This window comes from Saccostrea cucullata, unplaced genomic scaffold, assembly GCF_032062105.1.
Source record: "Saccostrea cucullata isolate Sc308-1 unplaced genomic scaffold, CSIRO_AGI_Scuc_v1 ctg6850, whole genome shotgun sequence".
NCBI classification, from domain to species: Eukaryota; Metazoa; Mollusca; class Bivalvia; order Ostreida; family Ostreidae; genus Saccostrea; species Saccostrea cuccullata.
Genome location: NW_026928281.1, coordinates 12,501 through 26,664, shown reverse-complemented (window position 1 = coordinate 26,664; position 14,164 = coordinate 12,501). Strand labels below are relative to the sequence as shown.

The window sequence follows — 14,164 nt, the reverse complement described above, 5'->3', positions numbered from 1 at the left end:
ATATTCATGTTTTATATTTTCTTTAGTAATGTGTTTGTTTGTTGTGAATACATCTCTCTCGGGAATTTTTCCCTCATATGGAGACACCACCAAATAATAATGAAGAAAAGATGTGTTTTTGAAACACTGATGTCCCTGTATGGAAGCCTATGGCGAAGATTGAAGTTTCTCAAATACAGTGAAACCTGTCTTACCCGACATGCCATGGAAAATTAAATTTATGTCGGATTAAACGGTGTGTCGGATTACTCAGTGTTGGCTATTTCTGTCACATTTCAAGTCCAAAAAAAGATGTATAGAGCTACATGTATTGAGAATACATCGTAGCAAATTTCAAACTTACACTTTCGTTTCGTTTGATCACTTTACCTGGCTATTCTCCTAAATTAAATTGTTGAATTTACTTATGAATCTAATGTGATAACACTTTTCTAATAAAATGACTTATAAAAATTGTTTTTAATAGTTATTGCCATCTTTAATCAGCACATGTTTACATTCCTTCTTCGATGGCCGCCATTTTGGAAACGGAAGTAGACTAAATGCCTGACTTTATTCCGTAATTTATTTCTCCCAGGATAAATAGTACGTAATATTAAACAAAAAAAAAATTGTTTTGTTTTATTTGTTTCTTTAATATGGTTATGTATTTCATACTGTTTGTGACAATTCTCAAGTCAATGGTCCTGTTACTTTGATGCATTTCAATGTCCCAACAAATTGTCACACACAAGCTAATAGTTAAATAATTAAAATCTAACCTTGGAAAAAATTGCAAACAATTATAGTTATCGATTACATCATTGAAAAGTAATTTAAACCCGAGCTGATCATCATAACTGTATCAAAACATACAAATGTATCAATCTAGTGTGCCAATTAATAACACAGGTAAGGTGACTGCGTGCGTTCAGCGGTAACTAATCCCCTCATTATCATACTCAATGTGTCATACAGCTTCACCACTGGGGTTTAACCAGCCGTGTAATTATGTCGGATAACACAGGTGAAACTGCAATGCAATTAATAGGCTATGTTTACAAAGAGGTGTCGGAATTCGGAATGTACAGTGGTCGGATTGTAAAGTATTTTCCTAAATAAGTTATATAAAGATATTTTTGGGAATAAAGATTTACGTCGGAAGTGCCAGTGTGCCGGATTGCACAGTTGTCGGATTGGATTGTGGGCACTGTATATGTCAAACTCAAAGGTCAAGGTCAAAGGGTTCAAATTGTTGGTATCAGAAGAAAGTCTTGTCACAAGGAATGCACATGTGAAATAAGTAATCCCTAGTACTTCCTGTTCAAAAGTTCATTGCCAAGGTTATTTTTTTTTAAGTGATTCAAACTCTAGGGTCAAGGTCAAACATATTTATACCTGTTGACAGTTCACAATGAATACACATGTTAAGCATGAAAGCCCTAGCACCTACTGATCAAAATTTAGGCCAAGTTTAAAGTTTGGTATTTTTCTTGTAAAAATGTGTATCCTAGGTCAAGCGATCAGAGGTAAAAATTAATGGTACCCAAATAAAAAGTCTTAATTGTCACAAGAAATAAACCTATAAAATGTGGAAGCCATTTGTATAGTCCATCCCACTTAAAACTTATGGGCAAGGTTATAATTTCTGCAGACAAATAGACAGACATAATATAAACACAAGAAACAAAATATGTATAATTAATCAAATGTAAAAAAATATACTATTTAATTGGAATCACAAAATAGATTGTTATTTCAGGGACAGGGAGTGGGTAGGGAGATTGGAACCCCCCCCCCCCGGAATTTTCTTTGTTATTTAAACAAGACCATTTACTGAAGCAAATAAAAAATGACTTCGGACAACCTCCCCCTAACTTAGAAAACATTGACCCCACTTTCATTGTTATTATTTTGTTTATTTGTTTTCAGTTTTTAGCTCACTTGAGCTTTCAGCTTTTCTGATCACATTTTGTCTGGCGTCCGTCTGTCCGTCTGTCTGTTTAGCTGTCTGTCTGTCCGTTTGTAAACTTTTCACATTTTTGACTTCTTCTCAAGAACCACTGGGCCAATTTCAACCAAACTTGCCACAAAGCATCCTTGGGTAAAGGGAATTCAATTTGTTCAAATGAAGGGCCACGCCCTCATTCAAGGGGAGATAATTAGGGATTAATGAAAATTTGGTGGTATGTTTTAAAAATCTTCTTCTCAAGACCACTGTACCAGGAAAGATGAAACTTATGTGGAAACATCCTCAGGTAGTGTAGATTCAAGTTTGTTCAAATCATGACCCCCGGGGGTAGGGCGGGGCCAAAATGGCCGACCAAATTTTAACATATAAATATATAGCAAAATTCTTTAAAAATCTTCTTCTCAAGAATAGCAAAGCCATAAGTGATCATATATATATATATGGAAACATCCTCATGGAATTGTAGATTCAAGTTTGTTCAAATCATGACCCCCGGGGGTAGGGCGGGGCCACAATGGCCGACCAAAGTTTAACATAGAAATATATAGGAAAATTCTTTAAAAATCTTCTTCTCAAGAACCACTATGCCAGGAAAGATGAAACTTATATTGAAGCATCCTCAGGTAGTGTAGATTCAAATTTGTTCAAATCATGACCCCCGGGGGTAGGGCGGGGCCAAAATGGCCGACCAAAGTTTTACATAGAAATATATAGTAAAATTCTTTAAAAATCTTCTTCTGAAGAATAGCAAAGCCATAATTGATGATATTGATATGGAAGCATCCTCAGGTAGTGTAGATTCAAGTTTGTTCAAATCATGACTCCCAGGGGTAGGGCGGGGCCACAATGGCCGACCAAAGTTTTACATAGAAATATATAGGAAAATTCTTTAAAAATCTTCTTCTCAAGAATGACAAAGCCATAATTCATCATATTTATATGGAAGCATCCTCAGGTAGTGTAGATTCAAGTTTGTTCAAATCATGACCCCCAGGGGTAGGGCGGGGCCAAAATGGCCGACCAAAGTTTTACATAGAAATATATAGTAGAATTCTTTAAAAATCTTCTTCTCAAGAATAGCAAAGCCATAATTGTTCATATTTATATGGAAGCTTCATCAGGTAGTGTAGACTCAAGCTTGTTCACATCATGACCCCCGGGGGTAGGGCGGGGTCACAATGGCCGACCAAAGTTTTACATAGAAATATAATAGAGTAAAATTCTTTAAAAATCTTCTTCTCAAGAATAACAAATCCATAATTGGTCATGGGACTACTTTTAGATTTTAACTTTTCAATAATAAACCAATTCTACTTTTCCTAGCCACAGTGCTCAGGTGAGCGATGTCGCCCATGGGCCTCTTGTTTTTCTCCTGCTTGTCAGGAAATTCTGGGCTGGAATATTTTGACTGAAATGTGAACCCCCCTCCCTACTCCCGAAAAAAAAATTCTGGATCCGCACCAGTATTGGCAGTAACTGAATGTCACATCGATAACGGGAGACAATATGAAATTCGTCTAGTGTGGCATGTGATGATCTTTGACCCTTTTTGAACTTTAACCTAATCGTTTGGGTTTATTTTACCCCCCACTATACTTAAAATTGTACTTACCGACCTCCATAGGTCTTGTCAACTTCATGAAAAATAATCCAATTATAACACAAAATGAATTAACCCAATGCACACCAGACTGCAGCATGTGCTAATGCTATTCCATTCGGCAAACCTTCGTCGATTCCGTCACCTTATCAGATGAAGTGGGAATCGGCCGATGTGTACCGAATGGTGTTTAATCTAAAAATATGATAATGGGTGACGCAACGTGGTGTGACGTATGTGGCAACGCACTTTGAAAAAATTACGCACTTTGAAAAAATTTTTCAAAGTGCGTTAATTTTTGGGACCAGGTTAACGCACTTTGAAAAAATTTTTTTTTTTCAAAGTGCGTTAATATCGGCCATATTAACGCACTTTGAAAAAAAATTCTGCATGGCTTAGTCAATATTCCTACAAATCTCAGGTATGATAAATTATCATTTGAACCTGATTTGATACTTTTTGTCCCCCGCTTGAAAAGTGGGGGATATTAATTTGGGTCTATCTGTCCGTCCGTCCGTCTAGCTGTCCGTCCATCCGTCTCTCTGTAACGCTTTCGTTTCCACACGATATCTCGACAACCCTTTGAGCTTTTGCAATGAAATTTAACATAACAGAATCCTTGTGGCCTTAGGAAGACCCCTTTTGAATTTGGGGTCAAAAGGTCAAGATTCAAGGGCGTAAAGAACTACGAAGGATAGTATTAGTCTTCCGCCTATCTCTAAGTCAATTCTCAAAAGTTAACATATTGGAATGATTCTCAAAATTTTTATAGATATTCATATGAATTTTCATAAAACTTTACTTATTTGGGATACCAAAGAGAGATAACTCTATAATTTTGGCAAAACCTGTGTTTTTCACTATAGAAATCAACGGAAAACTGAAAATATTTTTAAAACATCTACCACCCCCCCCCCCCGAAACAAAAATTCCTTATTTACAGGTAATATGGACTGTCATTTTACAAATTTATGCCAAAGCTTTTTGTGTTTCACGGGGGGGGGGGGGGGGGCATATGTTTATAGACAAAACACGAAAAAAATGCTTATTTTTCACCAATTTTAAAGCTATTTAAAACTAAATAATTGTATTTCATTAATTTATATATGCTTTACTTATTTCCGTAAAACATGAGAAAAGATATTAGATACATGTTATCATATTTATGATTATTTCAAAATTCTTGAAAGTTCATCACTATATCCCATCATACGTTGCGAGGGGATAATACTGTTGTCTATTTCTAAAATATAAGTCTAATTCCTTTTGTTTCATGAAAATTTTTTCAAAGTGCGTTAAATGTTTACATGGTGTAAAATTATGATGTACAGTCTTAACGCACTTTGAAAAAATTTTTCAAAGTGCGTTGATTTGGTCCCAAATTCAACGCACTTTGAAAAAATTTTTCAAAGTGCGTTAACCTGGTCCCAAAAATTAACGCACTTTGAACAATTTTTTCAAAGTGCGTAATTTTTCAAAGTGCGTTGTAACAATGCACGCACACGCGCATGACATGGTGTCTGAAGAATTCATGAGAATCAAAAGAAAATACTAGTAATACAGATATAAATGTTACCAAGTATTTTAGTCATTTTTTGCATTGTGCATGCGTACGTGCTTGCATGTCATTGTATTCAATTTTATTTGATAGTAGCATAATGTAGGAATCTATTATACCTATTCATATTCTAAATTTCATCCTGATTAATTGAGAATTAAGAAAGTTATAGGCATTTCAAATTTAAGCCAATCAGATTGCAGCGCACGTGCATGCACGTGCTTTCATGATAATTCTTATATATCATGTAGAATCTTCTAATGTATGACTATATTTCAAATTTCAAAGTATTTCGTCAAATAACAAGAAAGATATTGAGACTTTAGTTTCAGCCAATCATAGCGAAGCGCACGTGCATGCACGTGAGTTCATGATAATATGACCATGTCATGTTGTCTATAATACTATTATATACTTATATTATTATTTTCAAAACATTTCATCAAAAAATAGAAAAGTTACGGCTACATCTATTATATTGGTCATTTCACGTGTTGCACGTGCGCGCTCTTGCAAGCACGTGCGCGCAAACTGACCTTGATTCCGCAAATTTACATAACATGTCTACTTACCCTAAAAAGGTTTTACCTATATCGGATGAACAGTTTACAAGATCATTCACGGACAAATAAGTACCCAGGAAGAAGAAAAATAATAATAAGAAACAGAGTAAAAACAATATGTTCCCCAACTTCGTTTGGGGAACATAATAAGAAACAGAGTAAAAACAATATGTTCCCCAACTTCGTTTGGGGAACATAACTAGGGACTAAATCTGAAAATCGGACTAGGTTGAGTTTCACAAAAAAGGTCGATATTTAGCTATAGGCCGAGGCTAAATCTTGGCTTAAATCTACGCCCGCTCTTGGGCAGGCGTAAGTTCTTAATCTGTCTACAATAATTTTTTTATTTCTGACAAAATGGCGACCCTACTGTTTTTGAGGCGTAGAAAAAAAAAGAATAATGAGAAGAGAGAGGGTATAAAGAGAGAGGTTTAACATTTTATTTACGCTTGACGACAAAGACCTAATCGAACGATACCGTTTTCCAAGACACGTCATTGATAGGATAATCCATGAAGTTGAACCATATATATTGCGACCTACTTATAGGGCCCATGCTGTACCTGTTCACACACAGGTGATTGATTTATTATTTTTGATAAATAAATAATGTATACAATTATAAGTTATTATTTATTTCTGGGAAAATGAATTTAATTTGTTCTTTAAATTAGCATTGGAACACAGCTACTTGTGGACAGGACCCCCCCCCCCCTTATATTCAATTCCGGGGCTTATTGGACATTTTTTTCACAACTTATATTATTACACTTATTCATCATGTGTACAATATGAAAAAACCGTTAAAACCCCAAAACAATCGGTCCACAAAAAATACCCAACTATACATCTCTTTTATAATGTATAGTTATAACAAGAAATATCTAGCTCATGTCAGAGTTGTTTGAAAGTCACTAAAGCAGCATTAATAGGTAAGACAATCATTTATTTGTTAACTTGTAAAGTTTATATATTGCATGAGAAATGCCCCAAAAAGAGGTGGAATGCAACATCGAGGTTGGTACTGCTACTAAAGAGAGCTGTGTGGCAACGCACTTTGAAAAAATTACGCACTTTGAAAAAAAATTTCAAAGTGCGTTAAAATTGGGACAAATTCAACGCACTTTGAAAATTTTTTTCGAAGTGCGTTAAATTTAAATTGGGACCAACTCAACGCACTTTGAAAAAAATTTTCAAAGTGCCTTAAGAGTCTACATCAATATATTTTACCACCCAGACACTTAACGCAATTCGAAAAAAAAATCATAATTTAGTCATGGAAAGATTTTATTTGTTACAATTTATCTTTCAAAAAACTAAGCCTAACCCAAACCTCAAAAATGAATTGATTTTCTCCCGCGGAAAAAAGGAGAAGACGGGTATAAGCTCCCTCAGTCCAAATCTTTATCTTTCCAATACATAGGTGTCGGTAACAAACGGAAGAGGGGAGCAATAAACCTAAAAAGGGTACGCTGCATTTTCAATGTTTATATATACGATGTATATATCTTTCTAAAATAAGTGGGGGTTTAGCACCCTTTCCCTCCCCTGGCCCTTCGCCCAGTCTAGATGTCTATGCTATACTCAAAACATCCATATAATTATGTATTTACCTAACTGGTATGACGTTGAAAATTTTCAATAAATGAGTTAATTAAAACAGAAAACTAGAAATTTTAAAGTACAGTAAAACGTATGAGAGAGAAAGAATTTTCATAGTTTTGAACAATCAAATTGGCCCCTTTTGATTATGATAAATGCTAAGTTGCTTGAAGCTGTCCTCTGTTAGTGCCCCCTATACACCTTTACATCTACTTATCATAGACTAGAATTAAAAAAAGGGGAGGGGGAACGAATTAATGGACTTAAACAATCGTCACTCTTTTTTTTCAAGACCCTTTAATTTTCCCTTTTATTTTATCAAAACCTTTAATATTTAAAACGTCATTATCTCAGGTCCTCCAGTGACTTTATCATAAAAAAAGTTATCAAACCAGAATCTGTTATTTATCATAACGATTATTTGAAGGAATATTGATCAATCTTTACATTTTTTTCAAAGTGCGTTAATATGGTCGATATTAACGCACTTTGAAATAAAATTATTTTTTCAAAGTGCGTCAGCTTGGTCCCAAATTTTAACGCACTTTGAAAATTTTTTTCAAAGTGCGTAATTTTTCAAAGTGCGTTGTAACAGACGTAGAAATTTACATGTTAACATGTATAGTACAAGAACAAATTTTAAATTAATTCATAACAAATGATGTTTTAACAAAACTGTTCCATCTAGCCTATTCCAAAAAGTATGTGCTGTGTGATTGTGGTGTCGAGGGGGGAGGGGGGGGGATTATTAAATTTAAAAAGGTCCTATTATGAGCAAAACATTCATTAAAATCTAATTTACATCATTAATAGAATTCAAACTGGTATATAATGAATTAAGCATGTAAAATAAATATAAGAGGTTCTGAGTTATAGGTGGGTCTGAGAATTTCATACTCAATTTGATGAATACATGTAAATTATATAGAATTATTTTGACTTTTTCCATGGAAAGCTGCCATATATGTAGGAGCGTGTATTTAGAGGCAAACACCTTAGTGCGGGTATTACTGTCTCATGACAGCATCTAGTTAATACTACATTTATTTAAAGCTTTTTTTTCATTTTTGATTGCAGGGATGGAACGATTTATGTTAGTGATATAGAAAGGGAAAATATCATAAACTTGCAAGGGGTCAATCAAAAAAGACCAAAATTTTTAGATTATCATGGTAGTGTCGTAGTTTCTACTTCAGGGGATGCAGATGTAAAGGTATGCAAAATTTGAAAAAAAAAGAATGTAGGAAGTAAAACTTATCTAGGGTCTTGTTTATTCAAGATATTTATGAACATCATTTTAAATAATGTTAAATTATTAACATCATCTTAATTGTGTCTTGAATCGAATTACTGTAGCTTCACACCACGGATAAAAAATGTACAATAATGTTTCTTTTTAAATTAAGATTTTTAGGTTACAGACAGATGATGACGAAAGAGTAACTGGTTTTAATAGCAAAATATGCCGCTTCGAGACAGGGAGTGCAGTCCGATCTCATTCCCTCTCTAAGTGTGGCAGGTTGGTTATATTGCATCAAAAGTTTAGGGACTCGGTGATTTTGTTGTATGAGTATAGACTGTTTTCCTTCTGACTTCAAAAGATATAATTTATTAATTAAAAACTAACCACACTGAAACAATCACTCTAGTCTGACTTTCCTATTTAACTATTAATCCCTATCCTTAAAAGCGATATAATCGACGAGATGGGAATATTTCTCACACGTGTCTTACTAAACAGGACAAATCTGCGAGTATTTCTGCATTGAAGTTCTTCCCTTGCTGAGTTATTATACAATAAGAATTTCAAAAGGAACACCATAGTTTCTTTTGTTTGAAAATTCATGAGACCTTTACATTATCCAAAACAAGGTTTAAACTTTGAAATTCTACAACAAGTAGGGGGTCAATTTTTCAAATTAAAAAACACACTTTTTTGCATTGAGTCCGTTATTGATCATGTACTCTCCGATACGAAAACCGTACCCTTTCCAAGAAAATCCATTACCTCAGTATTATCAAAGTATAATAATGACACAAAAAGATACAAAATAATCTTTTTCTATGGCTTAAATATTATATCTACACAATGAGGTGCACAGGGAAGACACTTAATGTACCTGCTGCGATATCGCTTATGAATTCATTTTATGAAACTCAAAAACATATTGCATACAAAAATGGTGAAAAGGATATGTTTGATACCTGCTGGAACTACTGGAAGCTTTTTTTCAATGAATTTTTAGACTGATATAAATATTGTGAATGCATGCACTCCTCTCTCTCCACCCCCCCTCCTAGCTTTCTCTCTTCTCTTCTTCCCCCCTCTCTCTCTTTCTCTCTCTTTCTAAAATGAAAAAATTACACCTTCTGTATTTGTTATTAATCATTTATTGTATTAAATAACAGAATGTGTAAAACAAAAATAAAGAATTATAAAAAAAAAAAAGTATAATAATGACAATCTTATTTTGTGGGTTTTGATGAAAAAAAGTATCCTACAAATGATATTCATGACGATGCATACGAGGTTTGTTGTTTTGACATGACTTAAAGATGAAGTACATATATTACTTATTTTAGTTACTTCTTAGAAAAACTGAACTGCCTATTAAGTTAAAAATTATCGCTTTTTTAGCTCACTTGAGCTGAAAGCTCAAGTGAGCTTTTCTGATCACATTTTGTCCGGCGTCCATCTGTCTGTCTGTCTGTCTGTAAACTTTTGACATTTTTTGACTTCTTCTCAAGAACCGCCGGGCCAATTTCAACCAAACTTGCCACAAAGCATCCTTGGGTGAAGGGGATTCAAGTTTGTTCAAATGAAGGGCCATGCCCTCATTCAAGGGGAGATAATTGGGAATTAATGAAAATTTGGTGGAAAGAACCATTGTGCCAGGAAAGATGAAACTTATGGGGAAACATCCCCGGGTAGTGTAAATTCAAGTTTTTTCAAAGCCTTACCCCCGGGGGTAGGGCGGGGCCAAAATGGCCGACCAAAGTTTCACATAGAAATGTATAGGAAAATTCTTTAAAAATCTTCTTCTCAAGAATGACAAAGCAATAATTCATCATATTTATATGGAAGCATGCTCAGGTAGTGTAAATTCAAGTTTGTTCAAATCATGACCCCCGGAGGTAGGGCGGGGCCAAAATGGCCGACCAAAGTTTTACATAGGAAAATAAGAGGAAAATTCATTTAAAAATCATCTTCCCAAGAATGACAAAGCCATAGTTCATCATATTTATATGGAAGCATGCTCAGGTAGTGTAGATTCAAGTTTGTTCAAATCATGACCCCCAAGGGTAGGGCGGGGCCAAAATGGCCGACCAAAGTTTTACATAGGAAAATAAGAGGAAAATTCATTTAAAAATCATCTTCCCAAGAATGACAAAGCAATGATTCATCATATTTATATGGAAGCATGCTCAGGTAGTATAGAATCAAATTTGTTCAAATCATGACCCCCGGGGGTAGGGCGGAGCCAAAATGGCCGACCTAAGTTTTACATAGAAATATATAGGAAAAATCTCTAAAAATCTTCTTCTCAAGAATGATAAAGCCATAATTCATCATATTTATATGGAAGCATGCTCAAGGAGTGTAGATTCAAGTTTGTTCAAATCATGACCCCCAAGGGTAGGGCGGGGCCAAAATGGCTGATCAAAGATTTACATAGGAAAATAAGAGGAAAATTCATTTAAAAATCATCTTCCCAAGAATGACAAAGCAATAATTCATCATATTTATATGGAAGCATGCTCAGGTAGTGTAGATTCAAGTTTGTTCAAATCATGACCCCCGGGGGTAGGGCGGGGCCAAAATGGCCGACCTAAGTTTTACATAGAAATATATAGGAAAAATCTCTAAAAATCTTCTTCTCAAGAATGATAAAGCCATAATTCATCATATTTATATGGAAGCATGCTCAAGGAGTGTAGATTCAAGTTTGTTCAAATCATGATCCCCGGGGGTAGGGCGGGGCCAAAAAGGCTGACCAAAGTTTTACATAGAAATATATAGGAAAATTCTTTAAACATCTTCTTCTCAAGAATGACAAAGCCATAATTCATCATATTTATATAGAAGCATGCTCAGGTAGTTTAGATTCAAGTTTATTCAAATCATGACCCCTAGGGGTAGGGCGGGGCCAAAATGGCCGACCAAAGTTTTTAAAGGAAAATTCTTTAAAAATCATTTTCTAAAAAAAAAAAGCAAATCCATGATTGGTCATGGGACTACTTTTGGATTTAAACTTTACAATAAAAAGCCATTTTCTACTTTTTCCTACCCTTAGTGCTCAGGTGAGTGATGTGGCCCATGGGCCTCTTGTTTTTGAGTTTGCTACTGATTTATGAACATATAAGTTTGAGAAAGTTTTAATATATGTACCTCTCTTTATAGATTATACAGATTTGATATATTTTGAGCAGATAGGATGATTCACTGTATTTATAATCATATATAAGTAAAAAAAAATTTGCACAACTTTCGCCAATATTGACAACACTGAGAAATATTTTCCATAAATTTGACATTTTTGTGTAAGAGTTCTTAAATGAAGTAGGTTGAGGATGAGATCATTGAAATCAGTTATGATTCATTAGATTTAACCGTTTAATAATTTTTTAAAAAGTTAAGAAACACAAATCAGGAAAATGTAGCCTAATATAAAGGCATTTCATGGCTTAATGAAATTATTTTAAAAATGATTTGTTTTAATGATGATCCTAACTGATAATAGCTTTCTTATTATCAATTTACAATGGAATCATTTTTTAAACCCAAAGGATAATCTCTCTGAATATACGAGGTGGTAAATCGCATGTTCTATCAGATGATCTGGAAATGGATGCATTCTCATTCTTCATAAGAATACAACAATCATTAATTGTTTTTTTAAAAAAAGCCGTAGAATCTTTATTACACATTGAATACTTCTTTAAGAGTATTCAAACAAAATGTTTGAGTTTTCTGTGAACAAATTGAGATGGATTTTTTAAAGAAAAACTAAATTTAGTTATTTGGAGGAAATCTGTATATTTATTTTTCAGTCGCTTTGCATGTGGGTTAGCAGTCCCTGACCATGGTAATGGAGGTGCACTAATTACTTTGGTGGATTTAAATAGGTATGAAATCTACATACAAAAGAAAATTAATTAACTTTTAAATCCACGAATAACTCGTAATTATCAACCAGAACCAATTTTGTGTGATAATGAGAGATAAGCTCTTGATTTGCTTTAAGGTATCCAACTCATATTAGGACATACATTTCTAACCTTATATATCCATTCTCTATTAAATACACTGGAATTCAGAAATTTAGAGTAGAGGAGGATTTATTTACTAAGAAAAAATTCAAAAATATAATTACTTGAGCAGAAATTTATTAATCAGGAATGCATTGTGGTCTATAGGAACAAGCAAATTTTTGAAAATAAAAATTTAAAAACTCAAAAACATGTAGTTGTTGTAACTTGTATATATTTATTAAGAATAGAAAAAGGATTTAAAAATATGTTTTGACCATGTATATGCATATTAAATTGATTTTTAATGATTAAAACCAAAGAGGGACAATTCTTCAAGGACAGATCAATTCAAAATTTATTGAATCTGAGGCTTTTTTGTGTCAGATACCTTAAGCAAAGATAAGAGTAATTAAATGAAATATCCAAAACTTCAGAGAAAAAGTTTGGTGTTTTGGACGTGGTAGAGATGTTGTTCTTGACATGCAGTTTAAGACTGAAGAAAAATTGGTGACTTGTGGAAAGACTGTACAACTTTGGGATATCAGATGCGGAGGAAGGTGAGCTTTGTAGTATCTTCGTATTGTCCCACACTTTTGCAAAAGTGAGAAAACACTGAATTTCATTCGCCTAACCGTCTGTAAATGTCACAAAAACTTTAACCGTGTTGAAAAATTTTGAATAGGATATTCATATTATGAATGTGTAATACTCTTCATAGGACCTTTCTTAAATTCAGTGTTTTTTGACCCAGTGACCCCGAGGTTTGATCTACTTTTCAAAAGTTTAATCTCATTTAAAAAAAAATTACTTTGGTGAAAACTTTTGCATGACACACAATAGGGCGTTCATATTTAGCATAATATTCCAAAATAATGACATCCCACCCCACAAAGACACCAACAGCGGAGGAATACTATACTTTATACTTTGAATTTGCTTGTTTTTCTATAAATTCGGAATCCTACGTGTAAATCCTTTACCATTAGACATCAAAAGTATGTCACAGAGACAGACTCTGTGGTATCTTTTATTTCATGCTCTGCTGGATATACCGTATCGACGTTGGAATCGAAATTACCATTGTTAATTGACAATACGTCGTCGATATATCTGAACGAAGAGTTGAAGGCCACAGCAAGTGTTTTCTTTTTTTTATGCATAAAATTTTGCATAAATTCTGCTTCATATGAATACAAAAATAGGTCTGCTAATAACAGAGCGCAATTGGTTCCCATGGAAATTCCGATAGATTGATGGGAGACCTGGTCTCCAAAAACCATATAGATATTGTCAATCAGAAACTCAAGCATCTTCTTAATGTCAACTTCAGAGGATTTGTGTGTCCATCCTAAATTTTTTTTATTAAAATAATTTTGCAAATGACCAATGACCAGGAAAGTAAATCTACGAGGTCCATTTTTATTGAGAAAGCAGCCGTCAGTGATATCAAAAAGTCTTGATTTTAATTTATATTGGGAAAAAGTTGTGTATAAAGTTGTTGATTTTGGTGATTTCAAACTTTCCAAAAGTTCTTTTGAATTTTAAGTATCCACGTCTGATTCACACCACTTCTTGAATATATAGTTGCACAGCACTCTTGACGTTTTTCCTTCACTACTGTCAGTATCTTAGTGAGG

The 14,164-nt window shown here is 33.9% G+C and overlaps 1 long non-coding RNA gene across 1 annotated transcript in view; it reads left to right on the top strand.

Annotated features, from left to right (window-relative positions):
- The first annotated feature begins 12,324 nt into the window (after positions 1-12,324).
- LOC134277026 (uncharacterized) overlaps positions 12,325-14,164 on the top strand; it is an 11,501-nt gene continuing 9,661 nt past the window's right edge. Inside the window, exons 1-2 of the long non-coding RNA XR_009994174.1 lie at positions 12,325-12,401; positions 12,962-13,084. This is a non-coding gene — a long non-coding RNA (uncharacterized LOC134277026). The remainder of the gene's footprint in view (positions 12,402-12,961; positions 13,085-14,164) is intronic.